Source organism: Oryza sativa, chromosome 11, assembly GCF_034140825.1.
Source record: "Oryza sativa Japonica Group chromosome 11, ASM3414082v1".
NCBI lineage: Eukaryota > Viridiplantae > Streptophyta > Magnoliopsida > Poales > Poaceae > Oryza > Oryza sativa.
The window spans coordinates 15,685,330-15,699,831 of NC_089045.1; the positions used below are offsets into that span (position 1 = coordinate 15,685,330).

The window sequence follows — 14,502 nt, forward strand, 5'->3', positions numbered from 1 at the left end:
CTTTTGCAAAATCAAAGTGGCAAAAATCTGGTTTTCCCTCGAGGAAACCGGTCAGACCGTAGTGGGTCCCGTGGTCAGACTGGCAACCGGTCAAACCGGCTGCAGAGTCTCGATCAGACTGGACACCGGTCAGACCAACGGTGAAGCGGCGGTCAGACCGGCCCCCGGTCAGACCGGCTGGACACCCACGGTCAGACTGGCCTCGGAGAGATTTTTCGAAAAATTATTAAACTGTTTTTGCACGTGGATATATGCCTATTGGATCTTCTGGTCGTGTGTCTCAGTACTGGATTCCTAAATTTTTATTATCATCTAACCCCAGTACTGAGGCTTCGACATATGCTTGTGTGTAGGCTTTGGTGGCAAGGAAGGAGAACGTGTGGATCGTGGATTCCGGTTCTTCGCGACACATGACCGGTGATAAAAATTGGTTCTCCTCTCTCAGAAAGGCATCCAAGACTGAATCAATTATCTTTGGTGATGTTTCTACAAGTGCCGTTCTCGCTACAGGTTTGGTTAAGGTAAATGAGAAATTTGAATTGAAGAATGTAGCTTTGGTTGAGGACTTAAAGTACAATTTGCTTTCGGTTTCACAAATTGTTGATGAAGATTTTGAGGTTCACTTTAAGAAAACTGGAAGTAAAGTTTTTGATTCTTGTGGTGATTCTGTGTTGAGTATTTCTCGCTATGGAAGAGTGTTTAAAGCTGATTTTGAAAATCCTGTTTCACCTGTGATAACATGTTTGGTTGCTAAGTTTGATAAAGATGTGATGTTTTGGCATCATAGACTTGGACATGTTGGTTTTGATCATCTCACTAGGTTAAGTGGTTTGGATCTTGTTCATGGTTTGCCTAAACTTAAGAAAGATCTTGATTTGGTTTGTACACCGTGTCGTCATGCTAAGATGGTTGCTTCTTCACATGCTCCTATTGTTTCTGTGATGACGGATGCACCGGGACAGCTATTACACAAGGACACTGTTGGTCCAGCTAGAGTGCAATCCATGGAGGAAAGTGGTATGTATTGGTTATTGTTGACGATTTTTCTTGATATTCTTGGCTTTTCAACACTTTCGTGGTTTGTTTGTTCGATTGGATCTTGAATTTCCTGGTTCTTTGAAAAGAATTCGAAGTGATAATGGTGGTGAGTTTAAAAATGCTTCTTTTGAACAATTTTGAAATGAAAGAGGTCTTGAACATGAATTTTCTTCTCCTCGTGTTCCGCAACAAAACGGTGTTGTTGGAAGGAAAAATCGTGTTTTGGTTGAGATGGCTAGAACGATGTTGGATGAATATAAAACTCCTAGAAAATTTTGGGCTGAGGCTATTAACGTTGCATGCTATATTTCAAATCGGGTTTTCCTGAGGTCAATACTTGGAAAAACTTCTTATGAACTTCGATTTGGACGTCAACCCAAAGTTTCACATTTGCGTATTTTTTGTTGCAAGTGCTTTGTCTTGAAATCTGGACATTTGAATAAGTTTGAGTCACGTTTTACTGATGGATTGTTTCTTGGTTACCCCGAACATACTCGTGGCTATCGTGTACTTATTTTGGAGACTAACAAAATCGTTGAGACTTGCGAAGTTTCTTTTGATGAGGCTAGTCCAGGTACTAGACCCGATATTGCAGGTACATTGTCACAGGTTCAGGGGGAGGATGGTCGTATTTTTGAAGACGAGAGCAATGACGACAACGATAAGGTCGGCTCGGCCAGTCAGACCAGGCGCTAGGCCGGTCAGACTGCCGGCACGCCGCCGATCAGACTGACACAGGAGGTGCAGTCAGACCGGCCAGGCTCATCGGGTTCGGGTACTGTTGATGCTGATCGAGATGGTCCTCCGGAGACTACAACTTTGATCAGTATTGATACAGGGCGTGAATCAAGTTCGGAAGTCGCTGCTCCATTGCACATTCAACGACAATATCCGCCAGAACAAATCATTAGTAATATAGGTGAGCGGACTACAAGGTCTAAGGTAACGACTCATGATGTTTATGTAAATTCTGCATTTGTTGCTTCTTTTGAACCCAAAGATGTGTCACACGCATTAACTAATGAATCGCAGATTAACGCCATGCATGAAGAACTTGAAAATTTCAAGAGAAACATAGTTTGGACTTTAGTTGAACCACCTTCTGGACATAATATTATTGGAACCAAGTGGGTTTTCAAAAATAAACAAAATGAGGATGGTTTGATTGTGAGAAATAAAGCTAGACTTGTTGCTCAAAGTTTTACCCAGGTGGAGGGTTTGGATTTTAATGAAACTTTTGCTCCTGTTGCTAGAATTGAGGCAATTAGACTTTTGTTGGCTTTTGCTGCTTCAAAAGGTTTTAAATTATATCAAATAGATGTAAAAAGTGCTTTTCTAAATCGTTTTATACAGGAAGAAGTTTATGTCAAAAAACCACCAGGTTTTGAAAATCCTGATTTTCCCAACCATGTTTTTAAATTGTCTAAAGCTTTGTATGGCTTGAAACAAGCACCTAGAGTGGTATGATAGGCTTAAGAACTTTTTGCTTGCGAAAGGTTTTACAATGGGAAAGGTTGACAAAACGCTTTTTGTTCTTAAGCATGGTGATAATCAACTGTTCGTTCAGATTTATGTGGATGATATCATCTTTGGTTGTTCGACTCATGCTTTGGTTGTGGAGTTTGCTGAGACTATGTGCAGAGAATTTGAGATGAGCATGCTGGATGAGTTATCGTACTTTTTGGGATTGCAAATTAAGCAAACACCTCAAGGTACATTTATGCATCAAACGAAGTACACGAAGGATCTTTTAAGACTGTTCAAGATGGAGAATTGCAAGCCAATTTCAACACCAATTGATTCTACAGCTGTGTTGGATCCTGATGAAGATGGTGAAGCTGTTGATCAAAAGGAGTATAGAAGTATGATTGGATCTTTGTTGTATCTAACTGCTTCTAGGCCAGACATACAATTTGCTGTGTGTTTGTGTGCACGCTTTCAAGCTTCTCCTCGTGCTTCATATCGTTAAGTTGTCAAGTAAATAATGAGGTATTTAAATCATACACTTGAGTTTGGAATTTGGTATTCTACTTCATCTTCTATATGCTTAAGTGGATATTCCGATGCTGATTTTGGTGGTTGTAGAATTGATAGGAAAAGTACGGGTGGAACATGTCATTTTCTTGATACATCATTGATTCCATGGTCTTCTAGGAAACAATCTAGTATTTCTCAATCAACTGCTGAATCTGAATATGTTGCTGCTGCTAGTTGTTGTTCATAGATTCTTTGACTTTTATCTACTTTGAAATATTATGGACTTACTTTTGAGAAAGTACCTCTCTTTTGTGATAATACTAGTGCTATTAACATTGCTAAGAATCATGTTCAACACTCACGCACAAAGCACATTGATATTCGCTTTCATTTTTTGAGGGATCATGTTGAGAAGGGAGATGTTGAATTGCAGTTTTTGGACACAAACTTGCAACTTACTGATATTTTCACTAAACCTTTGGATTCTAATCGTTTTGCTTTTCTTCGTGGTGAATTGGGGATAATTCATCCTTTTGGCATGATTTGAGGGGGAGTTTGTACCTCATGGTTTTATCAAGCAAAAAATATGACAATGAGAAAAATTGAGAAAAGAGAGCTTTGTTTATACATGTGGTATTTTCTTGTACATGCTAGCAATACTTTGAAGGTTTATTTGTCTCTAACATAGCTTGTTTGTATTCTAGTCTTTGCATGAGATTTAGATTTTGCTTTTTAAGGGAGATGATGCATGACACTTAAATTCTATATTTGAATTAAGTAAATATGCAATGTTGACGCTAGCATGTGGTTTGATTTCTAAATGCTCTATATATATGCTTTATTGAATTGTTATTCCTCGAATAGCTTTAATTTCTTATTGTGAAAAGAGAATAAAAATATGGAAAAAATGAATACCGAATCCTTGGAAATAGTCTTGATGACAAGGAAGTATTCAATGTGAGCAAAATAATGGGTGCCGAATCCCTGGAAACAGTCTTGACGATAGGGACGTACCCAGAATAAAAGAGAAAAATATAAGCAAAAAGGCTCAAGAAAAGAAAAAGTTAAAAATTCTCTTGGTTATTTTCTGCTAAAGGTTATTTGAGAAAGAGTGATAAATGCAATAGGTCTATATGTTTAGTGTTTATTTTTCAACCTATGTGCTTGTTAAGATGTTGCATTATAATTCGTATGAAATCATGAATTTTGATTGTTGATTCAAGCTTAATTGTAAACTCTTTGGTTCATGGTTATATTTTAATGCATGCTTGCTATATTATAGATGGGTTCATCTTCTTTTTATTGCAACAAATGACATGATATGCTATATGTATGCTAAGCTCTTATCCATTAATGAACATAATTCCTATGCTTGATGAAATCATTGTCAAAAGGGGGAGAAGCCAAGTGAAAATTTTTGGAGAAGCAAATTTCTTTCTTTTCAAAAGTAAGAGAAGTTTTCTTTTGGATTTTCGAGCACGATGTGTACGTTTGTACGAAGTGTGCTTTTTACCAGTTTTGTTTTTATTTTTCCAAACACCAAAACATTTTTGATGGGTTTGCCAATGTGTTCATCAAGGGGTTAATTGTAAAATCAAAGGTGTTTTTGATTATTATTCTGTGATGAACAATTGGCATTGGAGATTATTGGTTTTGATATTTGGAATTCATTCACGAAGTAGTTTTGGAGATGATTGGATTTCACAGGTGAATCTACAGGTACTACTGGAATGGGTCCGGTCAGACCGGGTAGTGGTTGCCGGTCAGACCGGCGTGTATCGCGCAGTCAGACCGGCGCAGCTCGCGGTTTGACCAGCCGACTCTGTGTCAGTTTTGGTTTTGGGTTGTTTGTTTGGATATCCGTGATTGTTTCATGATTCTGGCCTCTAGATGGATACTATACGTATGTAATACTGTTGTTTGAGTCAAGTTGGAGAATGCTTGGTCTTGGAATATGGTTTCTTTGTTTGTTCTATATGTAGGTGACTCGGATGCCAGGAGAGTATTTGCGGTGATGGACCGGGAGTCGGCTTAGGGATAAGACGACGTCTGTGGTGGTCAGAGATCATGCGAGATACTATGGCTAGAATTCAATACACGTGGTTGGTGAAGATTCCATATGGCATACAATGGAGGTATTGTGTGCGTATGGGATGTAGAGTCGACTTTGTAAGTTGTCCAAATTTGGTATGATTGGTTATGTAAAGTTTGTTTCTTGTACCAGAGGGTTTCCTAAGGTGTTTAGGACTTCTAGTATGTATTTGATTCGTGGCTTTAGGCTGCTTACCTTGAGTATAAATAGAAGGGGAGCGTGAGGCTTCCCTGTATCGCTTTTGAGAGCAATTGAGTTGAGAGTTGAGTTAGGGTTTCGAGTTTAGTCGAAATTTTTGTAACGAGTGTTGTTGGTGCACTTTGTAAACACAGAGAGAATTAATAAAGTCGTCATCCACTTTAAGAGTTCTTCGATTTGTGTTTCACCGGGTTTCGGTGGTCTAACCGGCGGCGCACCGGCGGTCAGACCGGCGGCATCGCGGCGGTCAGACTGGCGGGCACATGGCGGTCAGACCGGCGTCGGTAACAGGAGGCGGCGACAAGTTTCGGCGGTTAGGCCGTAAGATCAATACCGGTCAGACCGGCGGCTACGCTTCAATCAAACCGGCTAATTTATTCCGGACAGACCGATCTCCATCGAATTCGAGGGTAACTTTTATTTCCGCTAAAAGTTTTTGATTTTTGGGTATACCGACCATTCACCCCCTCTGGTTGGCTTAATTATTGTGTTTCGATCCTACACGGAGATTTTATTCTAGGTTGGATGGCATAGTACGTACGAAATTTCATGCTAGAAACTATGTGATTATGAAAACATTATTTCAGTGGACTCTTTTATTGGCAGGAGTTGTGGGGTTTTTCCCATCACGTCTATATTTATCTGAAACTTGTTGGCTATGTGCCCATGGGCATAGACCGGTAACCCATTTCAATTATTAAAAAAAATAATCTTGATTCTAGCACAAATCACTCTTTTTTTAAAACTCTGCGTTCTGTAAATATATAGTTAAAGTATAGTTAATTTAAAAGTTTTTTATTAAAAAAAGCTTACGTCAGTCAGAAAGGGTGAGGGCATCGATGTACATTGAGATGGGAAATGGAACTGATATCAAGAGATCCTTTTGGAACTCAAGTTTTTTCTATTTAGCTTGCCTGAAATTTTCACCACGTACGGTTGTGCAGGTAGGCACAAGAAAGGTCACAAACAAAAATACGATAGATATGGGTTTGCTGTCGGGGTGATGAAGAGAGTCAGGACACAATATCTCCTGCTCAGAGCGGGTTTTCTTAGTCATAAGATAATCTACCGTCGTTAAATAAAATACGGTAACATAACATCTTTTAACAGTTTTTAATAAAGAATAAATGAGTTGCTTTTTTTAGTAAAGAATAAATGAGTTGCCTGCGCAAGTGTGTATATGTGCGGGCTTCCCGCTAGTTCATGTAAGTACTATAAATATAGTTTTGAACATACAATTTTTGTTAAGTTGATTTTAACAGAAATTCCCATATAATTATTTTCCACTGGAAAGGATATCAAGGATAAAACTTTTCCAAAAGCACGAGAATAAACAAAAAACCAAGTTGTACCTCGTTGAACCTAGCCATAGCTTGTCTGCAAATCAGATTCTTGGGCTTGTCGTAGTCCTCCCCTTTGCAGTGCTCCAATATCATCTGAAGACCAGGTGTGTCACAGTTAATAATATTAAGAAATGTACAAGTCACTCTTTACTATTCCGACTCCATGAAATCAAGTTGCACTTGTCTCCTTATTTTGTATAATTGATCTGAAATTATTCCGACTCCATGAAAATATGGCACCTTTGATTTGTTGTCAATACTTTCGCCTGTAACTGGATTACCTACTAGATAGCCCTGAGAATCTCCCAAAACGCAAAATATTCAGCACGAGTGCATAATCAATTATACAGAGATAACGAGAAAAATATACAGTACAAACTTAAAAATTATTGTAGGATAAAAATAAATGTCTGAGATTTATTCTTATCACCATATCACCATGAGTATTTTTTTTGGGAGAATAGCCAAGATGCTCCCTAAAGTTTCGCTCATGAGTCATTTTAGTACTTAATCTTTCATATTATCCAAACAAGTCCTTTAAATTTGTCACATGGGCTGATATAGTCCTTGGTCCCACCAAAATCGCCACATAAACATGCCATGTCACCCTTCTATGCAAAATCTATATGATTTCTTCAATTTACCCTTACATATATCATAGTAAAATAAAAAACAAAAGGAAAAAGTTAAAAAATATGGTATATGTAAGAGCAAAAATATACGTCAAAAGGGTGAAAAAAGGAAAAGTATTTTTTTTCCTATGGTTATGTCTAATTCACCTTTACATTTATTTTTCTATGATATACGTAAGGGTAAACTGAACAATTTATCATAGATTTTCCATGAATGATGACATGTCATATCTATATGACGATTTTGGTGGACTCAAGGATTATTCTAGGCCTTATGATAAAGTTTAAGGATTTCTTTGAACTATTTAAAAGGTTATGGACTAAACTGATCCTACATAAAAACTTTAGGGACTACAGGAGCTATTCTCCCTATTTTTTTAGTCCTAACCATGGTAGTTTACATGTAGAGATTGGTTACTCGTAGACTAGAGATAGGAGGTGGGGACCAAGTCCGTATATTATGTAAAGAGATTAAGCTTTGAATACTGTATTACCTTATATTCTAAGGTACAGTATGAAATCTTAGTCTTATATGACTGTATAACTGTATAATGAAATCCATGTCATGTTCGACTGAGTTTTCCTCTTTGTAATCTTACCCCCGAACCTATATACATAAGGAGGGCAGGGAGCCCCTCCAAGGACATAACCACACTAAGATTGTGAGATCAATAATACACCCGACAGATACAATTTCCGAAACAGGAATAGTGTATTAACCAGTCTAACCTTTGTTCGTTTACTCATCTATTTTAAATCCCGTGTGCTACTTTCTTTTCTCATTGCCGATTTCTAGAATCGACATATAGAGTTTTATTTTCTCGGGTTTCTAGGTACTGTATTCGCTGTCTCTGCCCGCGAAAAAAAAAACGTTGCTATTTAACAACAGTTCCTACAATGAAATTTGCACCGTACAAAAGGCATAAATACTGCTACCTTCTGAGTAAGTGCGGTTCTAACTCCTAACCCTCTGGAATTCCTTAAAACAGAGGAATGTCTGATCACAAACTTGTCAAGCTATTAGGTGAAACTGATTTGAGCTGTGAACAAACATAAATCATGAAGGAAGTAATGTTTCAACTACTGCTCATATTTTCAATTTTTTTTTCGGGGAACCCCATATTCGTACTAGTACTGACTATACATCAACTACAGTTCCTCGAAGAGCAAATTGTACAGAGGACATCTACATATGTGAAAGCAACAAGCTTTCTCAAAAACTAATGAGCCACGTCAGTTGAACTAATAATAGCCTTAGGATGAGAGTATGAATAAATCAGGACCGTTGGATCATGTAAACCAATCACAGAATCAGGAGAGTTCCAGTTCCCACGCATCGGTGCACATATGCAGATAGTTTATGGTAGTTAGAGCAAATCTAGTCAAAGAAACAATAAATAAATAAAAAGGAAGTATCGGGAAGGTTGCACAACAATGAAAGGAGAGGATAAAAAAAACCAGCGATAATCTCTCCTATTCTCCGGAGAAGACACAATACACACAAGAGAGACGATCCAAATCCCCAAATCTTGGGCGCAGTCTCCGTCGTCTCGCTCTCGCATCAGCCTTGCGACACCCCAATATAGATGGCCTACTAATATTGACAGGTTATATTAGAACTCAGAGTCGCGCGAAGCGCGACAGGGTGGCTAGTATTTTGATACATATGGGAGACCACAGTTTTATTTCTTAAGTTGCACCAACTAATTAATTCCAATGACTTTTTTTGCGAGGAATTAAATCAATTAATGGAAAAGACTTGGCTAACCTTCAGATTAAGAGTTGGTCTAACCGCCGCTTCAATGTCTGAAAAACAGAGGAGCGATCAAGCATGAACTGGTTTAATTAAGCTTGTAGCAGTAGTAGTAATTCTTGTGAACAAGTAGGGATCTCGGGTAATAAATGTAACGTAACATTGCAACACCTTCGGAGATCTTCTCCGTGATGAACGGGACGAACCTCCCGGCCATGGAGTCCCCCCCGACGTAGAACGGATTCGCGAGATATTCAGGATGGCCATCGAACCACTGAACAAGACGAGCAACAGGTTACAACGATCACGAGACAACCACGAACAATTAGCATAGGATAGACAGTGCATGCATGCGTGGATCGATACTCGGTAGAGAAATTTCACGATCTGCAGCGACGAGGATACTTCGCTGACGTCGTAGCCGTTGGGGTCCCGGGAGAAGGAGAAGCCGGCGCCCATCGGCGAGTCGACGAACAGGATGTTCGCCACCTTTGTCCACGAGTAGGGGTGGTAACGCAGCCGCGGCAGGCCGCCGTTGTACGGCTCGATGACCAGCTTCATTGGGCCTGCAGGCAAGAAAGCAGCTACTAGCAGATTGATAAATTGGAGGACGGTGTGTCAGTGGCACTGCTCGGGGTGGAAGATGGTTGCTGACCGATCTCGAAGAAGAGGGCGCTGAGGACGGAGCAGCGGTCGCCGCCGGTGAGCCAGAGGAGGACGGGGTCGCTCCCGAGGTCGCCCTCCGACTCGATTAAGTAGTAGAACAGTTCGCCGCCGTTCACCTCGTCGACGGTCACGTAGCTGGCAAGTTGTAGCACGTAGCGTCAGCACGACCCCTCTCACCGACTGATGCAGAGCAGAGACCAGAAAACTTTGGGCGTACGAGATGGACGCACCCGGTCTCGAGGCGGGAAGGGAGGGCGCCGTCGAAACCCGGTAGGCTGGCGACATGCGTCCGCGTCATTGGCGCGTCGGCGTTGGCGTCGGCGGTGACGCCGGAGACGATGCAGATTACGATGAGCGGGAGGAGCAAGGCCATCGTCGCATTGAAGGACGACACCGTCAAACAGCTCGGCACCCCTACTTGCGGTTTATTGCATATTGGGGAGACGATAGTTACAAAACATGCGCAATTTGTAAAAAGGGGGACCTCGATGTCGGATTCTCTAGATCGACCAATCAGTAATTATGGTACAGCTATATGTACCCAGGCCCGGTAATTTTGGCCCGACGGTCGTTCCCGTGCCAGCCAAGCCCAACAGTCGTGCCGTGCCTGAGCTGCTCCGGTCGTGGTTGTGCTGGCCCGGCCCAACAGCCGTGTCGTGTCTAGGCTGCTACCTTAGCACGCTGGGCCGGCACGGCCTGGCCCGAAGTTTAGGGATGCGAAACAGATTTATTCTCAACCATATGTAAAGCACGTCACAAAGAATAGGGAGGAAAAGTAGCCTTATTATATTGCACGGCTCAAAGAGTAGGGATGTAAAATAGACTTATTTTAGCTATATATATATGTATATATATATATATATATGTATATATATATATAGACACACACTTCTACTTCTACTACTACTTAAAAAGTATAAGATGTTTCCTTCGTCCGTTAATTAAAAAAAGCGATAAAAAAAAGTTCGATTGTAATTAAAAAGTCCGGCGCGAAAAAAAACGGCGCGGGAAAAAAAAACCTGACCGATTCCTGTCCGTATAAAAAAGCGGACAAAAAAAGTGCCGCAAAAAAAACGATTGTAAAAAAAACCCGGCACGGCAGAAAAAACATATAAAAGAGCCAAAAAAACAAAATTTTCGTCCCTTTCTTTTTTTCCTTTTTCCTTTTCATTTTCTTTTCGCCATTTTTTTCACCATTTTTCCAGTTTCAACGAAATCCAACACGCTATTTTTTTGGCGGTTTTTTTTTGTGGGGCCGAACCCTAGCCGCCGTATCGATTTGCCTCTCCATGTGTTTCCTCATCCAATTGATTGAAAAACGGATTCCCCACTACTCTCTCATCATTTTCCCCTTAAATTCCCTTTAGTTCGTCATTTTTTATCCCAAATTTTGCGGATTGCTTCGATTTTTATGAAAAAAATAGAAAAAGGAGATCAAGTGGATTAAAATATGTCAATAATTTTGGAGGTCGAGAAAGATTCGGCCGCATTTGACGGAGAGGATCGACTCCATCATTGTACGTGCACGGTATTATGCGAGCTCGACTAGATTACCGGATTTGGTGGGAAGATCGGCTCCGTCATGGTACGGGGCATGAGACTGTTCGAGATGGGACTACAGCTCCACTTGCGGGCTGAGCCGAAGAGAGGTAGGCCACTAGGCCAGGCACAAGACTATTCGAGCTGGGCCTACAGCTCCACTTATGGGCTGAGCCAAAGAGAGATAGGCCAGGCAAAGGACTGTTCGAGCTGGGCCTACAGCTCCACTTGTGGGCTGAGCCAGAGAGAGATAGGCCGAGCAAATAGAGACAGCGGACTGCACTGGGACTGAGCTGAAAAGGAAGGAAAGAATGAACGTTCGGTCCAAAAACAAAAACAAGGGAGTATATTGTATAGTATAAAAAATGTTTTTACCTGTTGCAACGCACGGGCATTTTTTCTATATATATATGTGTGTTCAACTCCTCTTAAAGTTCAACCAAGGACACGGGGAACGTGTGTGTTCAACTCCTCTTAAAGTTCAACCAAGGACACAAAGCAAAATGGGCAAAGCGTAGAGATGATTTCCTAGTGAGGAACAGTGTGTACAGAAAACTTAAATTTAATCCTATCGCAATACTTCAGGCATTGGCTTGCTCGCTGCTACCAGATCTCGCTTTACTCCATACCCGGACAGGGAGGACCGGTGATCTCGAGGGCTATCACCACCTCTACACCAACCTCTAACGAAATGTTAGATACGCAGCAATCACTGGTAATTAAATACCTAGACATTGCGTCTATGCAATTAATTACTATTGTAGCGTTAGTTAAACACTAAAGTAATCACTATCTATTATTGAACAATAGTGAACAATAATCCAATATGCTAATAGGAACTAACTAAGAGATAATCCTCACAAAGTAAAACTCACTTACTCGATAAAGATATTATCAATTAAAGCAAAGTAATTGACAAGGTACAAAAGGTAAAGAGGAAAATACTGACAACTTCGGAATTCCTCCGACTCTTTCTTCCTTACTGTCTGCCTATTCTAATGTATATAAAAGATACAATAGAGCCTCTTATAATTCAGCTCATGCTTGAGCGTGTTTAGAAGTGAGGAAGAGAGAGGTATTTATAGGTAGGGAGATGCTTTGGGAAAATGTGGAGATGCTAAGCATCTAAATGGCATCTTCACTCTCCTCTTGCCATGTGTCCTCTTGAGAAACGGTCTCAAGGGTCTTAGAATATCGGTAAGTATCTGCCCGTGAAAAATGGAGCCGATTGGGATCCTTTTGTGTTCGGCCAAACCCTTGCTGGCCCATTTTGCCCCGAATTTTCTCCTGGGCTCTGGTGAAGGACTCCTCGGTGCATATATATATGGTGAATGGGCCCATTTGCTTGTGTTTGATTAGGTTTGTGACACAAAAACTCCATAGGCTTAAATATGGAAGTTTAATTTACCTCCTTCTTTATGTATCTTTTGTCTCAACTTTGATGATTTGTCACCTGCATCCAAATATACACCAACGCTAGTGGACTTTGTTAGAAATAAACCCTACCACTATGTTGGATATTTTATACTCTCATATTTATGCAGGTATTGACGGCGTGAATTTGGTATTTAACAGCAGTCAACAGGCATAATTACCATTTGCCCTGTTACCGATAGTTATAAATAAGCATGCAATTTTGCAAACAACACTTTTGATCTCCCAAATCATGGGTTTCAATGTGATCAAAGGAAGAGGGATGAACTTTCCTTAAACTTGAGTAGTTAGAAAACACCTAATTCACTCCTTCACCTAAACGTAATAATCTATACATATGACACTGTGCGTGGGCATATTATGACAAACTTGGACACGAGACTAGGTAGTACCATAAAAAATCATGGGTAGATAGAAGAAGTTGTGTGCCTTTGTTGATTCAGTCTAGAAGATAAGAGTTTTTAGGAAGGTGTTTATGCATGATGGCCATAGGCTACTTTTTTTGGGGAAATGTTTATGGATGATGACCATAGACTTTGTCTTTCTAGAAGATGTTTTTCCATAATGACCTGCCTGAAGACTATCTTCCCTTCATGTCTACTTGACTGACTGCCATGTTGTCTATGGGGCTATGAGCTGATACAGTAGCAAAATTTGCTACAGGACACTCAAAGATTGTGGCATTTGCTGTGAGACACCCAAAAATCGTGTATTTGCTTATGGACACTGTAAAAATATGGTAATTAGCTGCTAGACACTCGAGGCATTATTTTATTATTTTCGGTGAAAACAGAGAGAAAGAGTGTTGAAAGTACCAAAATGCCCCTGACACTGTTCTTCTTTCTTCTCTCTTTCCTGCCCCTGACACAGGTCGTGTTCTTCGCTACAGGTAGCGGCGCCGTGCGGGAGGTGCTGCTCACGCGGTGGGAGGGGCGGGATGACCAGGAGCTGCTGTACGGTCTCCTCCCGGCAGGGGTGGACCACGGCAAGCTCATGGGCAGAGCGCGGTTCTGCCTGTGCCTGACCGGCGATGACGAGGGCGCGGCCGCGGCGAGCCGCCGCGTCGTGGAGGCCATCACGGCCGGTTGCTGCACCGTGGGCATCGCCGTTTCCTTGCTGCGCTGCCGTCGCCGGTGAGCTCCAAGGCCGAAGCCTTCTTCCCCTCGCGCCATTGCCTCTCTCTCTTCCCCAATTCCGGCCAACGCTGTCCGTTGCCGCAGCGCCACCTCCACGCCATCCCAGAGCCCCGTGCCACGCCACCGGGTTCGCCTCCATCTCCTCTTGCAGATGCCGACGCTCGTCGCGGCAGCCATGCGCCGTCACCAACGAACGCCGCTGCGCCGCCGCCATGGCAGAGCACGGCCAGGGAGCCATGGCTGCTCTGCCTCCTCCTCCTTCTCTCATATCTGGTTGCAGCCGGACCTGGTCGGCTTATACAAATGGCCCATGGGCAAAATGTCTTTTAGGAAAGTTTCTCTCACCGTTTCAGCCGGAAATAATAAAATAATGGGAGGAGTGTCCGCCAGCAAATTACCACATTTTTCGGTGTCCAAGGGCAAATACACGATCTTCGGGTGTCTCACAGCAAAGACCATAATCTTTAAGTGTGCTGTAGCAAATTTTGCCTGATACTTATGGGAGCAAGATTGATCTGAGATCCTTGCCAATTCAAAAAATCTTATGTAGTGGGGACAATGATTTTATTTATTTTACCTATGGGTTCAATAAATTTAAGGAAACACACTAAGATTATTCTTCTATGAGTTTTATTTACCCTTAAGATTCTTATTTGAAGAAAAAATAAATGTGAATTAGAATATAATGTTATGT

General features: G+C 41.3%; 1 pseudogene; it reads right to left on the reverse strand.

Annotated features, from left to right (window-relative positions):
- The window catches only part of LOC107277006 (serine carboxypeptidase-like 19), a 39,151-nt pseudogene extending 29,013 nt beyond the window's left edge, over nt 1-10,138 (reverse strand).
- Between the last annotated feature and the right edge of the window lie 4,364 nt (nt 10,139-14,502).